This window comes from Hippoglossus hippoglossus, chromosome 15 (assembly GCF_009819705.1).
Source record: "Hippoglossus hippoglossus isolate fHipHip1 chromosome 15, fHipHip1.pri, whole genome shotgun sequence".
In the NCBI taxonomy this organism is placed as follows: domain Eukaryota; kingdom Metazoa; phylum Chordata; class Actinopteri; order Pleuronectiformes; family Pleuronectidae; genus Hippoglossus; species Hippoglossus hippoglossus.
Window position 1 is genome coordinate 3,594,010 of NC_047165.1, and position 18,337 is coordinate 3,612,346.

Genomic DNA, 18,337 nt, shown 5'->3' on the forward strand with positions numbered 1-18,337 from the left:
AGAGTTTTTAAGGCCTAAAATCCAGATGATTGCATTGAAAACTTTTAAAGTCTTTGCAGAAACCCTGCTCAAACAATTCTCTCCTTTCTAATTAAATGCAAAATGCAATTAGAGAGGAATGTCTAAATAGACAATATAATTGCAAAACCACCTTCGTAGCATTTCAAAGAAGCCAAAGGTGAAAACAGAAGTCAAAGGAGAACCTGAGTCTAGATGAGACACAGATATTAATTATCCATGTTTGCCATTTAAGGTGGAAATGGTGAAGACAGAAGAGTAGGAAGCTCTTTGCAGCAGTGGTGCAGATAGTTTCACAGTGTTAGTGGAAAGGGCTCCACGAATACTGTTGTTCTGCTTTGCACACACAGAGGGCAACAACAACAGTACATCACCAGTGCACGTGTGAGGATGAAGTAAAACCCAAAGGACGACTGGAGATACACAGAATGAAAAAAGAAAATGTTTCTAGCTTCATTAAAGAGGAAGAGAAGCTACGATGGCGCAGATCCCATGGTCGATTTGTATGATCCAAGGAAAACAGTGGAGTGTGAATCCTTTACGATTGGAAACATTGCCGGGTGTAATGAATCGTGGCTCCAGTTATTTCACACTGATGGGAACACTGGGGAAATGGATTCACACACAGAACAGCAGTTGAGGCTCTGTTAGTCACACTAGGAATCGTTTTTTTTATTCACTCTCCTCCTCTCTTTTATCACCAGATCATCCAGACGCCTCAAACCTCCCAATTAGGTTAAAGGATAAAACTTCTGCACATCAGTTCCTTCTGTGTTTTAATGTGCAGAAAGAGGATTTCACCAAACTTCTTCCTTTTCAGTAAAAAACATTGTCGCTCAGATCGTGCAAAACTCTGTTCTTTGCAGCAAAATACCTAAAAAGTTCAAATTTCTGCAAAGGCCAGAATGAAGTGAATGAATAAGAACAATAAAAGAAACTAGATGAGTAGTGTACTCGACCTCTCTCGTCATGTTAAAGTGATACAGCACATTTAAATGTGATTTTAGAGCTTTAAACTAAATTATACGACATTTACAGGTGATAGATGGGCTTTTTCTATCACACAGACCATTCACACATGATCACGGGATTGAACCAGCAACCTTCTGGTTAGAGGACGTCCCTCTACCTCCTGATCCACAGCCCCTCAAGGCAATACAACAGGGTTCTGACTTATGCAAATCAGTCACTGCCAATCTGGGTGAGAGAGGAATTAGATCACAGATCAGTGGGTGGTGGGAATGCACCAAAAGCTGTTTGACAACCACCAGTGAAACCAGTAAAAAGAGACCCGTACACAGTGAGCCAGGACAATAACGAGCTGTGTGGTCGCATGTTTCAGCGAGAAGTTGGTAATAAGATGCAATTATTAGGACAAACAAAGCACGACAACAATTCAAGTATTTTAAATTATGGACTTTTTTCCAATGAAAGTAGAAAAATACAGGAAAATAAATTCCGTTGACCTCCGTTGTGCTGCAGTTCAAACAGACGTCTACCTTCATTAAAAGTGGCCACTGCTCTGTGGAGAAAAGATTATTTTCCCCCGTGAACTAAGCCTCTAAAATCCTATTTTGACTCCGTTTTAATTGACGTTTTTGTTTGTGAATTAGTTTGCGACAGCATTAATGTGAGATTACAAATACAAAAGTGTTCATGCTGATTATTCCTCCGGTGTGTTCCCGTCTCTGCAGATGTGGCGACGTGCAAACTCACTGTGAAACGCAACTGAACGATTTTTCACGGGCTGATAAATGAAAAACAATTTTATAACGTCAGCAGTTGTTCCTCGCGGTAAAAGAAATGGAACGTCCTGACGCACTGGACTGACTTATGAGCTGCTGGCCCATTTTGGTAAAGGCAGAAACGCTCATTCCTCCTCCTCGTCCTCTGGACATCCGGCCGTCTTGTCCTCTGGAGACGTCCGTCGCTGTAACAGACCGAAAGAAATGAAATGTCACTGTGTCGTCTGGGAAGGTGCAGTTTTCTTTTAAACACTGAAAGAAGCACCAGCAACCACTCAGTCCAACAGTTTCACTAAAGTAAAACCTGCAGTGAGATAATACGTCCAGTTGCAGCTCAGTTTAGACACGTTGATCAGTAATATTAATTGGTTTTAAAGGCCTTGAGAGAATGCAGAATAAAGTTTTTATTTGCAGCAGAAAATGTTAAGTCATCAAACAGGAGTAAAGCATTGCTTTGTTAATAATGGCTGCGCTGCAATGCAATAATTGTTCAGAGAACCATTGTTGGTTTAATTAATTGCAAACTGAGGTTTTTCCTCGCTTTGAGTCCAGCGGTGAAAACGATTCATGAATCAGATTCAACTGGGAGCAAAGCAGGAAAAGAGGAAAGTCTTATTTAATCATCTAATCACAAGCTTCGTTAAGATCTTTGTTCATCACCATCGACTGAAATGTAAATGAGTTGGGAAGGTGTCTGAGGAATCTACCTGAGCTTCAAGGACCTGGAAGGAGAAGCAGATGTGAGGTTGTCTGGTTTGTTGGCAGGTCATGATTTCAACTGTGTGATCTTGGAAGGCAGTTCACACCGTGGCTTTGACATAAGGAAGTAGGGACGGTGAAAAACCTGCCAACGTCAGAGAGTAACCAGTGGCTGAGAGTCCTGGGTCAGATGAGGACGCATCCTCTGCAATGAGGGAAAAGTCCAAAATGTGTAGGGATGGAAAACTTGCTGGTCAGAAGTGTGAAGCCATTTTGGGCAAATTCACAACAACAGGAAAATGTCTGGGTTCAGATGAGGGACGGAGACGGACAACGTCACCAGCGGATGTGATGCAATTAAAAGGCGACCAAAATAAATAAATAAATAAAATTGAGCATTATATATCATAATAAGTTTGAACATTGTTGGAATAACATAAGTACACAAGTTGTTTTTTTTAGACATTCTTATTGTTCCATATCACGTCTTTAAGCTGCCATGTGTAGTGAGTCAGAAAAAGGTGACATGTGCAGAGAATGTGAGTCTTGCAGAGGTTAAGTCCCAGAGTTCACTTCTGTTCACAGCTCCTCCAGGTACAGTGTGTGTGTGTGTGTGTGTGTGTGTGTGTGTGTGTGTGTGTGTGTGTGTGTGTGTAACCGCTTTAAGAGCTCGTTCACAACGTGTCATTTTGTGGTTTCCGGGCAACAAGAGTTTCCTCCTCAGCGTGCGTCTCCATTCAGAGCTTCTGTGTCAAGGATTAACCGCAACACGGCGAGAGTCTCCTCTGCTGCTCGGCCAGCGGATGTGTGTTGGTGTTTCTATTCTATTCCTCAAAATGCAATTTGACCTGTTTGCTGTTACTGACACGCTGCATGAAAAGAGCCCGCGCGGCGCTCTGACAGCAGATCCCAGCGGCGGCTTGGGCCCAAGATTAACGGCTGCAGAACTTCTCTGGTTGCACGGTGTGAAGAGTTTACTGCTTTAAAATACAGACTGCTCGATGGTCAATCATTTCCAGGACTTTTTGCGTGCCAGTATTATGAACCATAATATTAAATGTGCTGTCTTCTGCAGCTAACTGCCGAACCACGGCGGAAAGAAAAGCAATCTGCGCCTGTCCTCACATCGTTCACATTCTCCCACTCGCTTTGTCATGCCGGTGCAGCGGAGCAGTTTGATTCCAGTTTGTACTGAACAGTTTCCGCAGGCAAAGATTTTAAACACAGAAAGATTTCAAGAAGAAGAAGGATTGGACCTTCTGTTCTATGAAGGGGCCTCGGTTGTGACGGGATGGAGAAAGTTTTGTTGAAATCTTTTCAGCTGTTTCTGTGAAATCCTGCTGACAAACAGGTAGAAATCACAAAATGAAAAATAGAATATAATTACGTCTTATTATCCCACGTGAAGCACTTTCCTGTATAAAATGGTGCTTTTCAGATGAAGCTTAATGGATCCGTCTACAAAACATCACGAAAGCGCCGAATGCTTTTTGAGTTTCCTGGCACTCGACCGGCTGGATTCTCACATATACCTGTTAATGGACGACTGAAGTGTTTGAGGGGCGGGTTTCCGTTTTTCAACTTCAAACATCTGAGCTTGTGTTTTATTCTCAGTTCAGTGACGCTCCACAAACAACAGAGACACGTCCAGAACAAGTGGGCACCTGCTTAAAGCCGCTGGTCGTTTGAGCACGAATCATTTCCATATCGGTTCCAGCTTCAACGCTTCCATCACACCTGCACAGATTCACATTCAGAGTCGGTCCATGTGTACGTTTTGTTCTGTGAACAAACGTTTCTCGTTTTTATTTACATTTAAAACACTGTATTTCATGTTGTTGGATTCATTTCTGCAACCACGCTCCAAACATCACAAACATTTATATAATTGTACCAAGATGTTACCAGAGCTTCACTGTGGCTCTCGACTCTCTCGTCCATCTGTTTACTCAGCAGCAATATAATCCAGTCTTTCTACTTTTGTGTAGGGGGAAAAAAAATCCAATTACAGTAGCAAGACATTGTGATGATGCATTTTATTGTTCTTCAGAATATTAAAAATCAATACGTAATTTGTAAACTTTAATATTCTGCACTTTGCTACAAACACCAAGAAGCTGTTTGGCTCACGGCGGCTGGACAGAGATCATCCCATCCCCCCTACACATGTCCAGTTTATGTTTATCAATCAATATGAATAATTACGTATGAAATTTGATAGTTTCCACAGCATCTCTGTCAAACGGTCGTGTGATCTCATGAAGCAGTCTAAACGTGTCCCGCTGTGACGTCATCATGTCACAGCGCTGACTCAGCAGATTGCAGCAGTCTTTTCTACGCCGAGGCCTCCCGGGCAGTGACAGTCCTCGTCTCTAACGTAGACGTCTCCTGTCGCCCGTCCGGCGTGTTGACAGAGCGTCTCCCTGGCATGTTTACGCCACAGGAGCCGTTGGCATCGCGGAGCTGTCACCGATGTCTCTGCCTCCTCCGACGTCTCCCGCCGCTGTTTGGACTTCCTAATGATACCGGGAGAAAAGAATATATGCAAAGTCAGATAGAAACACAAAGTCATCACGGCTCAGCGGCATCTCGCTGCTGCAACGACACATCCTGCGAGCTGATCCAAGCAGTTGTGTCTGGACATGTGTGGTCACTGTCGTTTCTCATGTAAAGAAACCGGGTGAGTCTGTGGACGTGAGCAACTTCAATAAAATGTGTTTTACTTTGCCCTCGTCAAGCAAAATAAAAAGTTATTTATAGTTAAATATCAGATCTGCAATATCAACTATTCATGAGAAATATTACCATGTCATCACATTACTTCCATCTTACTTCCTCCATATACTCCAAATACCACTTCTAAAATACTTTATATTTTTATTTTCACCACAAATTATATATACATACAAATATATTCATCTATTGTGTCATTCTTTAAATTGCAAGATGTGTCAAAACTTTGGAATCAACTTCTGCAAATTCAATCTGAGCAACTTGAGAAACTTCAGCTTGGTGACAAACGAGAGAAACGAGCTTCTCGAAATGAAAAGAGCGAAACTGAAAGTGAAGAAAGTGAGAGAATGAAACAATGATTAGAGCAAAGTGCTGAAAGTGATATTGACTCAGTTCAATAGGTGTTTGTGCCATGAAAACTTTTTTTTTTTGTAACTTTCAGAACTTGGCCTGCAGCAGAGTTTCTCCTTTATGTACAGTACGTGGCTCGGCTAAACACTTTCTTCACTTCTTCTTTTCCTCCCCTTTTAAATCAGACTGTCATGTTTTTGCCTCTTGGTGCAAATTACATCTCTTCAACCAGCCCTGTAATAGCACACATTGATTTTTTCCCCTATGCCCCATCAACCTCAACTTTCTCGCAATGATTTAGGATTTCCCCGGCTTTCTTTTGAACATCCTGGCCCATAACAAAATGTCTTCCGAGCGTTATTAGTCTGGTGTTCCTGCGTTTTAAAATCCTCCCTGTGGCGGCTGCAGCAACGCAAAACCGTGTCTTCCTCTTTATGAGAAATGGTGTTTTATGTGGTTTTATAAGCTCCACTCGTTCCTGAGCAGTTCCACACGTGAAGGATAAGCGGAGGCGAGGGACAACGTTAAAGTGTGGTGAGTGGAGGACGTGAGGGAGCAGGAAAAGTGCAGGGGTGAGAGTAGGAGGGTGGGGAGAGGAGGCGACGGGAGGGGAGGGAGCAAGGGTAAGAGATCGATGAGCTGTGAGGAGGAAGGAGAGGCGAGCGGGGGAATCAAAGACACACAAGAGGTCACGATGCTAATCCACTGAGATCCCTGGAGACTCCTGCCAATGTCACTGTCAGAGCTCGGGGGAAGAGCAGAGGCTTCGTGTGGAGCCGCAGGAAAGAGGAAACCCGATGGAGCCGCAGCAGTAACGGCTACAAACAGAATGACCGACTGAAAATGAGGAGTTACCGGCTGCGTGCGGGTCGAACCTTGAGTTTGATTTTGTTATTAAAAAAAGGAAAAAAAGCATAAAGTGAAGCGGACACTCGATTTATTAGGTCACAAAGAAAAGAATCTCAAAAAACAAATCACAATAAATGAGGACTGTGTATTTTCTTGAGGGCCAACGGCATCGTAGCACTAGAAAAAAAAAGTTTTGATGCATTGGTTTATTATCAACTTTTCCCCAACAGGAAGATGCACTCACTTAAACTGAGAAACTCCTGCGGAACAATCACTCACACAAATAGATTAGGTGATGATCCATTAATCCTGAGACAATATTCCTGATGGAGACAAACAGACCGACTGTTATTAGTCTTTCCTCTTTCCTGCCTCACTTCAGAACAATAATTTTATTGTGTAATTACTTAAAGCTGCACTAAAATGTCCTGTTTGTGATTACATCCCTTTTACTGTGACTGAAATGTATGAATCACTTTATAACTAGAATTACTGTGATTGTACCGTACGCCTCCACCAACCAGAGCAGTTTCCATCTAGACTAATATGAGGTCAACGTGACCTTTGACCCCTGAACTCTAATCAGGGGCCGACTTGAGGTTTCAGGGTCAGGAGGTCACCCAAATCTAATCAGTTCCTCCATGAGTCGAAGTGAACATTTGTACCAGATTTGACTGAATTCCCTCGAGGCGTTATTGAAATATCGTGTTCACAAGGACGGGTCGGACAACCTGAAATCAAAACAAGAGCTGTGTCTCATTTCAGAGGCCACGTCCTGCGGAGGACCTGGTCTATGCCACCACAGCTACCAAAATGAGACGGCCTCTTGTCCCGGTGTAACAGCCGTTGCCTAGCAACAAAGCTATTGAATATATGTGTGTGTCTGCAGCATGTTTCAGTTTGTTTGAACGCAAGCGTTTAATTATACAATGTGTATCTGCAGACCAGCTTTAAATTCACCGTGTCTCAACTGCTTTAAATCTTTGAGCTCACTACGAGCCGCATGTATTTTCAAATGAAAATAAATCTGGTTTATCAGCCTATAGTGCAGAGCGGCATCCGAAAATAATGTCTCATTTCCTAGCTGAGATTTCCCGGATAAAATAAGGACGAGTCATAAACCTTTTTGCCCAAGGGGGGGGGGGGGGGGGGGGGGGGGGGGGACTTTTAGCAGCAAAAGTTCTGTCTGAAAAGAGTTTCCAACAAATAGGCCTGAAAAATCCAGTGTATGAGGACAATCTGATAATGTAAGAAACACACCTTGCTTCCTTAAGTTCGACTTTTTCCAACCACCTTGGATGCAGCTTTATTTTGTTCAGGGATTGTACCTGTTACTGTAGGAACATTGTGTGTGTGTGTGTGTGTGTGTGTGTGTGTGTGTGTGTGTGTGTGTGTGTGTGTGTGTGTCTGTGAATCTACCACAGTGGCTGCAGGAGGTTTTTAGATCCTATCACGTGTTGTAGATTTGATTTTAACTTGATAAAGCTGCTCACCAATCTACATTCTATATAATCCATCATGAGGAAGTTCTGCAAAAAGTTCGAGGTTATGTTTTCACCCCCGTCCATTGGTGTGTTTGTCAGCAGGATTGTGCAAAGACGATTGAAAGGATTTCCATGAAACGTGGGCCATCAAAGAACTAGTTAACAGTTTCTTTTCTTTAAAATTGCGAGCAACTAATTCATGAATCATTTTAGGGAACTAATATCTATGAGTATGATTTGGTACAACGTGATTGAATTGAAGAGCGCTGTTGGGCCTTGGCGGAGGAAAGCGCTCCACCGATCCTAACCCTTCCTTCAGCACATTGTCGAAGCCCCTTTGGCAGCGATTACAGCTTTGAGTCTCCTTCCGTAAAGTCTCCACAGGCTTTGCACAACTGGATGCGAGCAGTTTATCCCTTTCTTCTTGGCAGATCCTCTCAAGCTCCATCCGATTGGATGGGCAGCATCTAAACTGCCATCTTGAGGTCGCTCCACAGATGTTGAATAGGGTTTAAGTCTGGGCTTTGGCTGCAGTCTTGGATGCCACTCCAGCATTGTCTTGGCCCGAATGCTTCGGGCTATTGTCGTGCTGAAAGTCTCTGGTGGCGTGCACCCTGGAGAAGGTTTTCCTGTTGGACAGTCCCAGTTTCCATGTCCCTGCTGCTGAGACGCCTCTGCAGCGCATGATGCTGCCACCACCACGCTTCACTGCAGGGACGGCATTAGCCGGGTGATGAGTAGTTCTTCGTGTCTGCCAGACAGCGTTTGGCGCTCTGCCCGGACAGTTCAGTTTTTGTCTCCTCAGACCAGAGAATTTTTTCCTCATGGTCTCAGAGTCATTAAACACTGTCTGGCCCAGCAGCCTGTCATATACCTTTTACTCACACCCCACCAGCACAAAGGCCGGCGAACACTGGGATAAAGTCTTGGTGCTTCCAAACTTTTTCCATTTCGTAGCAATCGAGGACAATGTGCTCCTGGGAACGCTCTTTATAAACGGTTCCATAACCCTGCCCCGATCTTTGTCTCGCCACAATTATGTCATGGATCTCTATGGAGAGTTCCTTGGACTTCATTTCTGTGTCTCAAATCGGGTTCTTCACTCACATGTGATGTCCTAATGTATTCTGACAGGGCAGTGTTGTCCCAAATCAAACTAAATGTCTGCTGGCTGCTTAGCTTTGTCCCGAATACAGCGTCAGTGATGTGTTCTCCTTTCACAGGCGCCATTTTCCCCTTCCTCTACCTGGGGGGTGAGAAGTGTCCCGGGCCCGAGCATGTTTCCATACTTGTCATGAGACACGGCACATTATCTGGTTTTTGGTCTGACATGGATGTGAATCGTCATTAACTTTCAAAACTATGTCCAATCATTTCATTTTACCAGGTTTATGTCACATCTCAAAGTAAATCCAAGCAGAGCGGCTGCACTGAGCATAATTCAAAGCAGCACAGGTTAAATTAAAGTGTGGAAAAAAGTCAAGGTGTCTATTTTCTGGGGCTTGTCAGAGGATTAATTCATTATTTGAAGGGTTGTAGACTTTGTAATTTACCTACATGAATAAACAAGGTCAAGCGTATCGTTCAACTTAAAAGCCTCTCGACAAATGACTGTACCAGCCCTTCACCCATCACTTACTTCGTGATCCTGTTGCATAATGGACATAGGGACATGTGGAGGTACATTACATCACAGCTTCATAAACGGCAACAGGTAAAGTCGGTCAGTTTCCTTTCGGGTTGAGATGGTTTAGACAGAAAAATGCAACCTGCATATGGCTCACGAAGGATAGAAGAAAAGAAGGTTATTGTTGAAAAGATATACTTGGGGATGGATGATATTAAAATATAATCCACACAATCCGGCCGTGTCTTGTTTACAGACATCATTTTTAAACTTATTGCCGGAGTTTTAAAGTTTTTGAAATAACGCCAAGCTGCCAAGGATTTAAGTTAAGTTTCCTCCTGGAGCTTTCCAAAGTACGGTTTCGAAATTTCTTCTGTTTCACAGTAGTCTCATTAGCTGGCATCATGAGAGACACAGAGCGGAATGAAATCCAGGAGAGACGCTTCTGTCTCCTCTTCATCTCCCAATGAGCACAAGCTGGAAAGTCTAAACTGTCATTGTCAAGGATTATTTCAATCTCCTTGGAAACCAGACAGAGTCAGTGATATGGATCCGTTCCTAATCCTTTTTTTTTTTTTTTTTACCATGAACGATACCAAAATAATGAGCGGTTGTTTGGACTCACAGAAACCTCATGTGTGCGTTTGCGTCTGCATGTGTGTGTGTGTCAGCAAACCCTAAGGAAAGTTGATGAAGTGATTTTCTTAGCCGTAGCACACCAGAGTGCCGGCTGCCCGAAGGCGTCTGGTAGGTGATGGGATTCTCCAACCATTAGACTCACTCGGCCAAGAATATTATTATTGATTTTGATCTTGAGCTACAGCCTATTGAATGCAGCGACTTGTTTTTTCAACAGAAACAGGAGTAGTGGGAGCTATCGTTCAGCACTAATGACATCATTTTGCAAGGATGCCTCCTCTCTCCTGAATGGGCGCTGTAAATATATTTATTTATCACTTTCACAGGCAAGTTCGAGAGGGGAGAGGAGATTACCTGTCGAGATTATGCCCGATGATTAATGTTTGTTTGGGCACCGCGAGATAATGCGCATTTGATTTAATGACTAAAATGAATCGCTTCTTTGCAAGTTGCAACTTGGAATCGCTTTCCTGGCGGCGGGGGGACGAATAAAATGTCTGGATTTCTAAACGAAGGGAAGATTAAAAGACACAAATAGGCTAAATAGACTTATACTTCATGTATTAGTGACAGTAATGTCTTGTTCCTGGTCATTTCCATGAAAGTAATATATGGATATGAAAATGAATCATACACAGGGATATGGAGAGAATATGTATCAGTCATAGAAACTGTCAAATGAGCAATTTAGGAAGCTTTCAATTTTGTAAAACCTGACACGTTTCACTCGAAAAACAACAACTATTAAAAAGTGAGAGTTTGTTGCTAGAAGCCTAATTTAATATCGAATCTCTTTTCAATTTGGGGAATTCGACGACTGACATTTAATTAATGCTACCACTCAATATGAAAAGTCTTTAGTGTCATAAACAGGGAAACACATGCAGATGTTCTTTGTTTGTGCAGCAGAGACTTTGTCACATTTACAGCAAATGAGCTAAGAGGCTGCAGTTTATTAAGAGTGTGATGGACCATATTCCTGCATCAGGCCTGCAGGTTGCAGCTTTGGTTGAATCATACACAGACGCGTCGCAACAGGGAAGGCAAGAGCAAGTAATTGCCCACGGCCCCGAGCTGAGAGTGGCCCCCCCGGGAACGAGTGCAGAGCGGTGAGAACCCCCTTAAATTCTGTGATCTGCTATGTGCAGGAGACTTCATGATCAGAAACCACCCAACACGGCCCCCATGCCACAAGCATTCGGCCAAAAGCGTTGTAATTTTAAAGATCTGCTTGAAGACACAACGTCTAAATGTGTGTACAATGTGTCTGGGATGGTGGTGGAGGGTTGTACTTAGACTTTACTACTTTACTTTTCTTTATTTTCCCAGTTGAGGTGGTTCAGCATCCTGGGCACCTTCCGTGGGAGGTTTACCTGGTATCCCCAAGTGGGAGGAAACCCGGGGGTAGACCCATAATTTGCTGGAGGGACTAATTTATCCCATCTGGCCTGTGGACATGTTGGGACCCCCTAGGAAGCCGAGTAGCGGTGGTATCATGCATCATTTCTCTTGGCTCCTGAGCGTCTTCCAATGGACCCACAACTCTCTGGAGGAACTACATATCCCATCTGGCCTGGGAACAACTCGCAATCCCCCAGGAAGAGCTGGAAACCATGGCTACGGAGAGGTGTGTCTGGGATGCTGCCTACATGACTCTATACTTATTTTTATGTACAGTATGAACTTTGTTTATAGTCTTGATAATAAAAGATTCCGTTGAAGGTTGGAATGAGGTTTAGTATCATTTTTCATGGGTTTGGTTTGATGTGGGGCCCTCAGGTCCCTTTTGCCTGGGCCCCTCAAAGTCCCTTGAAGCTAAAACCTCCTCTATTCAGCTTCTGGCACGGGAGTAAATCACGTTATTGTTTGATTCCAGCTGATGAGTTGTGGGGGAAAAGAAGAAAGGAATCCAAGTAGGACTTGTGTTGAGATTCTCCTGCTGGCCACCCACAATTTCCCCAGAAACCATGACAGTAAACCGGCTTTGCAGTGGTGGACCAGTAAGATAATTCTTTACCTGCAGAGGATGAACGTCTGTGGAGGAGCAGATTGTTGTAATTTATGGGATTTCACTTCTCTGTGTCTCTGGCCTCCACGATTACAGACACGAAACAAAAACACAACATTAACTTTACTTTGAGGCAACACATTCTTATAAGGTTTTAACATCAGGCGTGAACACCCCCCCCCCCCCCCCCCCCCCGCCACCTCTGTTGTTTGCACATTTCCATTTCACCACCCCCCCCCCGCTCCAGCATGTAAGTGGATAATTGGATATTAGCATCACGCCAGGATAAAAAAAGCAACTGTTTAACACCACGAAGAAGAAGTAAAGACTCAACATGTGAGGAAGACGCACAGTATCTTCTTTGCTTTTCCGCACATTTGCAAACCAATAAAAAGCCTAATTACAAAGTTAATGTTTTACACTCGATCTTGCCCAAGTGAGTCAGTTGACTTTGAGACTGTTTGTTGCGCTGGAGGAGCCGGGGGTGCGTTTTATTGTCATGCAGAAGATGTTACTGCAGAATTTCGGTGAAGTTGTGTGGAGTTGAGTGCACCCCAGAGCACACACAGGCCTGTAAAGTGCCCTTAAAAATGTATGTTTCCTGCCTTTTTAAAAAGTTAGTCCACATATTTTATCAATAATAGATTATATGAACTGAAAAGGTGACGATTGATCATTTTAAAATCCCTCCAGATTATTTTAGGGTGTTTTCTCACCTGAGAATCTTCGAACCAAACCAGGTCCAAGTGTGAAGTCGCTCTTAGACTCAAACATCTCTTCCACAGGTTGTAACTGCTCGTTTCTTCTTTTCAAATCAAACACTCCACGGATCTTTTAAGCTCTTATTTACGAACCAATCGGTAAGTCGAGCGCATGTGAGTGATTTCGACAAATGTGCTGTGAATGTCATTAAATGTCATTAGCCTATAAATAGACCGTCATTAGGAAATGGGTTGAACCTTCGAGGCGGGGAGGAGGAGGTCATCAGTGGGGCGACCACTTCTGCACAGCGCTGGTTGGATCTGCACCTTTTCAACAGCTCCTCCGTGGCCTTGAAGCTGCAGCATCATCCTACATTTGTTTACATCCCATTAACTTCCAATCTGCAGCAACTAAATATAGATCCCAGTACGTCTCATCCATACACACAGCTCACACCTGGGAATTTAACAATCTAATCCAATCTGATGGATTAAAATAATGCAGGTTCCTCCTTCCTGTTTTTTAAAAAATGTGTCTGGGGTTGATTTGGGGTTTTAGACCTATTTAGCAATTCAAAAGGTCAGAATAAGAAAGAAGATACTGTTGTGTGCAGGGAGAGGAAAGTTAAACAGAGGGGGATATTCATTATTACCTGTAGCTGTGCAGTATTCACTGTATCAAAGATGAATAGACTGTATAGAAGCTGGAAGCAGAAATGAAACTGTAAAGATGACATGGCTCCGGTTCAATGCTTTGAACCTGCAGCGCTACTCAAGAGCTGTGAATAGATCTTTTTTGACACGAGTCCTTGGAAACTTTACTTTAGAGGCAGTGAACATCTCTGATTATCACCTTCAAGTGTTACCTTGAAGTTTTAAATATAGTTTTTCGTAAGATCAGAGGGGGAAGTTTCATTGATTGATATCGAATTATGTCTTAATGAGTAGGTCAATTAATTACATGTGATGAAAAGGAGACAAGTCAAGTATAAAACCCTGTTCGAGCCTTTTTTGTGTGTAAGATTTAGGTGAAAAGGATTTATTGGCAGAAATTGAATATAAAATAATCCTAGTGATGTTTTAACTGGTGTGTTTTATCTAAATTGTACCAATTGTGGTTTTCTTTACCTTAAAATGGGCCCTTTATATTAAATACTTCATATTTACATCAGGGGCGGGTCTTTTCTACAAAGGCCCTTTAATTGGCTTCAATAAAATCTTTTAGTCTTTGGTGTAGATTGAACAAAAGCAGTAAAACACAGCAGCTTTTCAAATCTTGATTCTGCCTCTATTTATTTATTCCGCTCATCTACAAAAAAGAAAAAACCTTAAAGTTATTCAACCAAAAAAAGATAAATGTGCAGTGTCTTGTCATCATTTCCTGCCGACTGTCACACTTAACTTTTATATTTTGAAGTTTCTCCCCCTCTGAAAGAATTCTGTGTCTGCCACGAAGATCCCGTCCTGCCCTCTGGATGTTTTTCCAATTAAACGGCACAAAAAAAATAAAACAGCTCTTTGGAACAGATGGTCAAAGTGTGTGATCAATCATTCATCGCCACTTAGCGCCTGGTTCGTTCCATTTTGAACACGTTTTTTCGGAAAAATGAAAAAAGAAATTGGGATTTGCCCTCCAGCAATCACAATATCTCCAAACTTCCTTATTTATCTCAAGTTTCCTCCTGGTGGGTATATTTTATTCATAATAAGCACAGCATTAGAAATGTGAGTCAGGTTTTCGCCGCCCTCCTTTCAGCTCACACATTTTTCTCCTCTTTGCTGCTTCTCCAACACTTTCGGTCTCCGGGGGCCATTTTGCAGCGTAGACCGTGGAATTCGACTTAATGTCCTGAACGGTGATTTGTTACCGCGGACACCGGTCTCAAATGGTTCGGATCACACCTCGCTGTTAGGTCACTTTCTGTTGTTTCACGGACTCCATCATCCTCTGCAGTCAGAGTGTGTGTTTCCCCCGAGGGCTGAGTCCCACTCTCATAGTGTTATGAACTAAAAACACAAACTTTTGCCTGTGTTTTATCGTTGACTTCTCTGCAGCAGGCAGGGACGGTGCGGTAATTATACATCATTAATTTAAAGCATCATAACAGTGTCACAGTTCTCAGGAAGAAAACCCAAGGGTACGACTGCAGGGGAGACATGTCAAAGTTAAGAGTTTGTACTTGGAAAGGAAAAAAATAAATAACTCAGATACAATCGTCCAAGCAGGCGAAGAAAAGCACAAAGGGTCAGACTGAGGCAAAGTGCAGAGAACGAAGGCAAGGTGAAAAACAGGGCAGGTGGAAGAGGGCAGGTTTGTACAGCAGGGAGCTGATGAGGGAGCAGGTGAGAGCGGAGGAGGTGAGGAGGGAGGGGAAGGAAGTGAAAGGACAGAATTAGACAAACAGGAACATACAGGAAGTAATGAATGAACAAACAAATTAGAAGAATACTCAGAGAGCGTAAACCTCCTCATGGAAATCGGTTCAGTCGTTTTTGAGGAAACCTAAAACCGTGATACTGAGGTTTTCCTGCAAATGTAACACGATCCAATACAGTTTGGTTTCCGTCAGATTATCTGTAGTTAATTGTATCAACAGAACATGTCAGTCATATGTTGGTGAAACCACATAACAAATAACAATAGAGTTTATAGATCTGCCAACACACTTATTAAACCATGTTTAAATTCACCAGATCAGGATTTTTATTTGGATCTGCACCAAATCACACACTCATAGATATCAGTCCCCCGAAACATGTCTGTTTTCATCAGACATATTCAAGATGCATGAATTATTCTCTGAGAAATTAATTCATTAATTAGTTGTTGATGAGGACAGATTGACGTCGTCCACTAGGTCCCGACTGCACGGAGTTCACATTGTGTCACCTGTGTGTTGACTGAGACCTGATTTTCCATCAATACACTTGTGGCGTAAAGGTTTTAGCTTCGCACGCATCACAGACGTCACAGTGAACCGTGGAAGAGTTAAATGGTGCAAAGCCAAGATGCGGTTCATGGACACCAGGAAACTGAAGGAAGGAAGTGAGTTGTGGGTCAGCTTTAATATCGTGTTGATCCAGGAGAAGTCGTCACATCAACTGTTTCTGCAGCGATCTATAGACATGACCCTCACGCTAACTCCATTTTGGACGTGGCCCTGTAGCTGCGGAGGAGGTGTCGATGTAGGGAGCTGGAGGGAAACAGCTGCAAAACTGATTAGTCATTTGCTCCTGTTTGAATTTCAGGGCGACTTGTTGTGAACCAGAAGGGAGGAGCCTCTTAGATTTTACATTTTAAGGTTAATAGAGTGAAGAACAAACCATTAGATAGAAGCCAGGGAGTGTTGCACAGAGGGCGTAATGGATGAAGACATGAGAGGAGATCCCCCTGATTAAACTTTAGCTGAGCTCTATTTACTGTCTCACACTCTGGACACACAGGATCTACGACCACAGGAAGCTGGACTCATCTAAATGAATCCATCACAGAAATTACAAGACAGACAAAGGTTGGGTTAGAAATCAGACTTTTTCTTATTCCGCTCACAGAACACAATCAGCCGGCTTCAGCACCACCTTGGTAAACGCTGTGAAGCCAACTGGGGTAAACGTGGTGATCTGAATATCACTTTATATGTAAATTGCCGTGATTAATTCAATCAAAAATACTGACAAAGAAACATGGCTGAGATTCTGCTGACCTTAGGAAATCCATCCATCTGTGGTTCAGTGTTGCTTCGTCTGGGTTTTTTATCTCATTTGATTCCAATGAAGTAAAAATCATTTTCTCACATTATGAAGTTGTTCATTCTTCTGTGGATCAATGCTCGTTTTTTTCTGTGAGAAACGATTTAAACATCACATCAGGCTTCATATTTTAAATCACTTGTCAATTTTACAAACAAAAAGTTAAACACATTGTGCATCTTGTGAGATAAATGAGCTGTGTCCTGATTCAGCGGCCGGATCCTTCAGAGGACTACGACTGCAAAGACTAAACCCAAATCAGATGGTCTGGTCTTCTATTTGCATCACCGGCTTTTCCCACTCTTCCCATTCCATCGTTAGCTACAGCCGCTGGCATAGCTAGTTTCTTAGCGTCATCACTGCTGCACAATGAATCCTGGGATAGAAAGGATCTGGTGTTGTTGCTCAGGTTTGGGACGATAAGGACGTATTTGACGGGCGTGTTTGAAAGAGTTATCGAAGGATGTTTCGTCTCCGTCCATCCAAACATTTAAAGAAAATACTGCATCATGTTTACTCACATCTTCTGTTTCCTGCTGTGATTTGACAAACAGGTGAACTCTGACCTTTACCTGTAGGAATACGATGCAGTAAACATGTGTGTGTGTGTGTGTGTGTGTGTGTGTGTGTGTGTGTGTGTGTGTGTGTGTGTGTGTGTGTGTGTGTGTGTGTGTGTGTGTGTGTGTGTGTGTGTGTGTGTGTGTATTACACATCTACATTAATTCACCAACCTAAATAAAAAGGTTATTTGAGGTTTTCACATTTGGCTGCTTTAAGCCTGGCTGAGTTGAAATAGGAAGTTAGAGTTGACGTGAGCAGAAACGTGTCAGGAACCATCAGCGTCTAAGACGCACATGAAGGCGAATATCTGTAACATGCTGCTCAGCGTGTGGCGAAAAGTTGTGCGTCTTAAATTTGGACTGATGTGTGTCTGTCATGTTTCGCTCGCTGCTCATGATCAACCGGATCATAATGTGTCTGCTGCCTTTGACATGAGCTTCTCGCACGTCTCGCGTTTCCCACATAATAAAGTAGATCTTGAAATGTTTTGCAGCTGCTGAAACTGGAAGAAACAGAATCGTCTTTGCTTAAAGTTTTATGTTCGAAGTGAACATTTTTTGTGACCCACTTGACACGTCCCGATGTATCCTAATAACACAACCACACACAGACACACACACACACACACACACACACACACACACACACACACACACACACACACACACACACACACACACATGCACTCGCCCTGAGCTGATCCTGACACCAGCAAACGTTTCCTGGATACAGAACTCATCTGTGCACGTTTGTGGTCGTCAGGATTTGTGTTTTCTTTTCCAGATAAAAGTTTACTGCAAGAAAACATCAGCTGCGACAAGTGGAATTGAAAGCCTTTCATTTTTGATACTGAAAAGGATTTCATCAGCTCTGAGAGTTTGAGGGAAGGTTTTTGTTCCAGTAGATAAACTCTGCCCTTGGAGAACAAGCTGAAGTGAACGGGTAGAAATAAAACACACAGTTTAGAAAAGCCCAGTGACACTCACACGTGAAAACACATCGATCTGGTCGTCATGGTTTCAGCTTCTTCTTCGCTGTCCTCACTGGGGTCCGGCTAACGTCATCAACACGCCCACTCGCTTTCTGTGACTTCTGCAGACACGTCGACTCAGTGGGACGGTGCATTGCTCAAGGGATCTGGCAGAGTAACGTCTGCTTAATGTCCGGTCCAA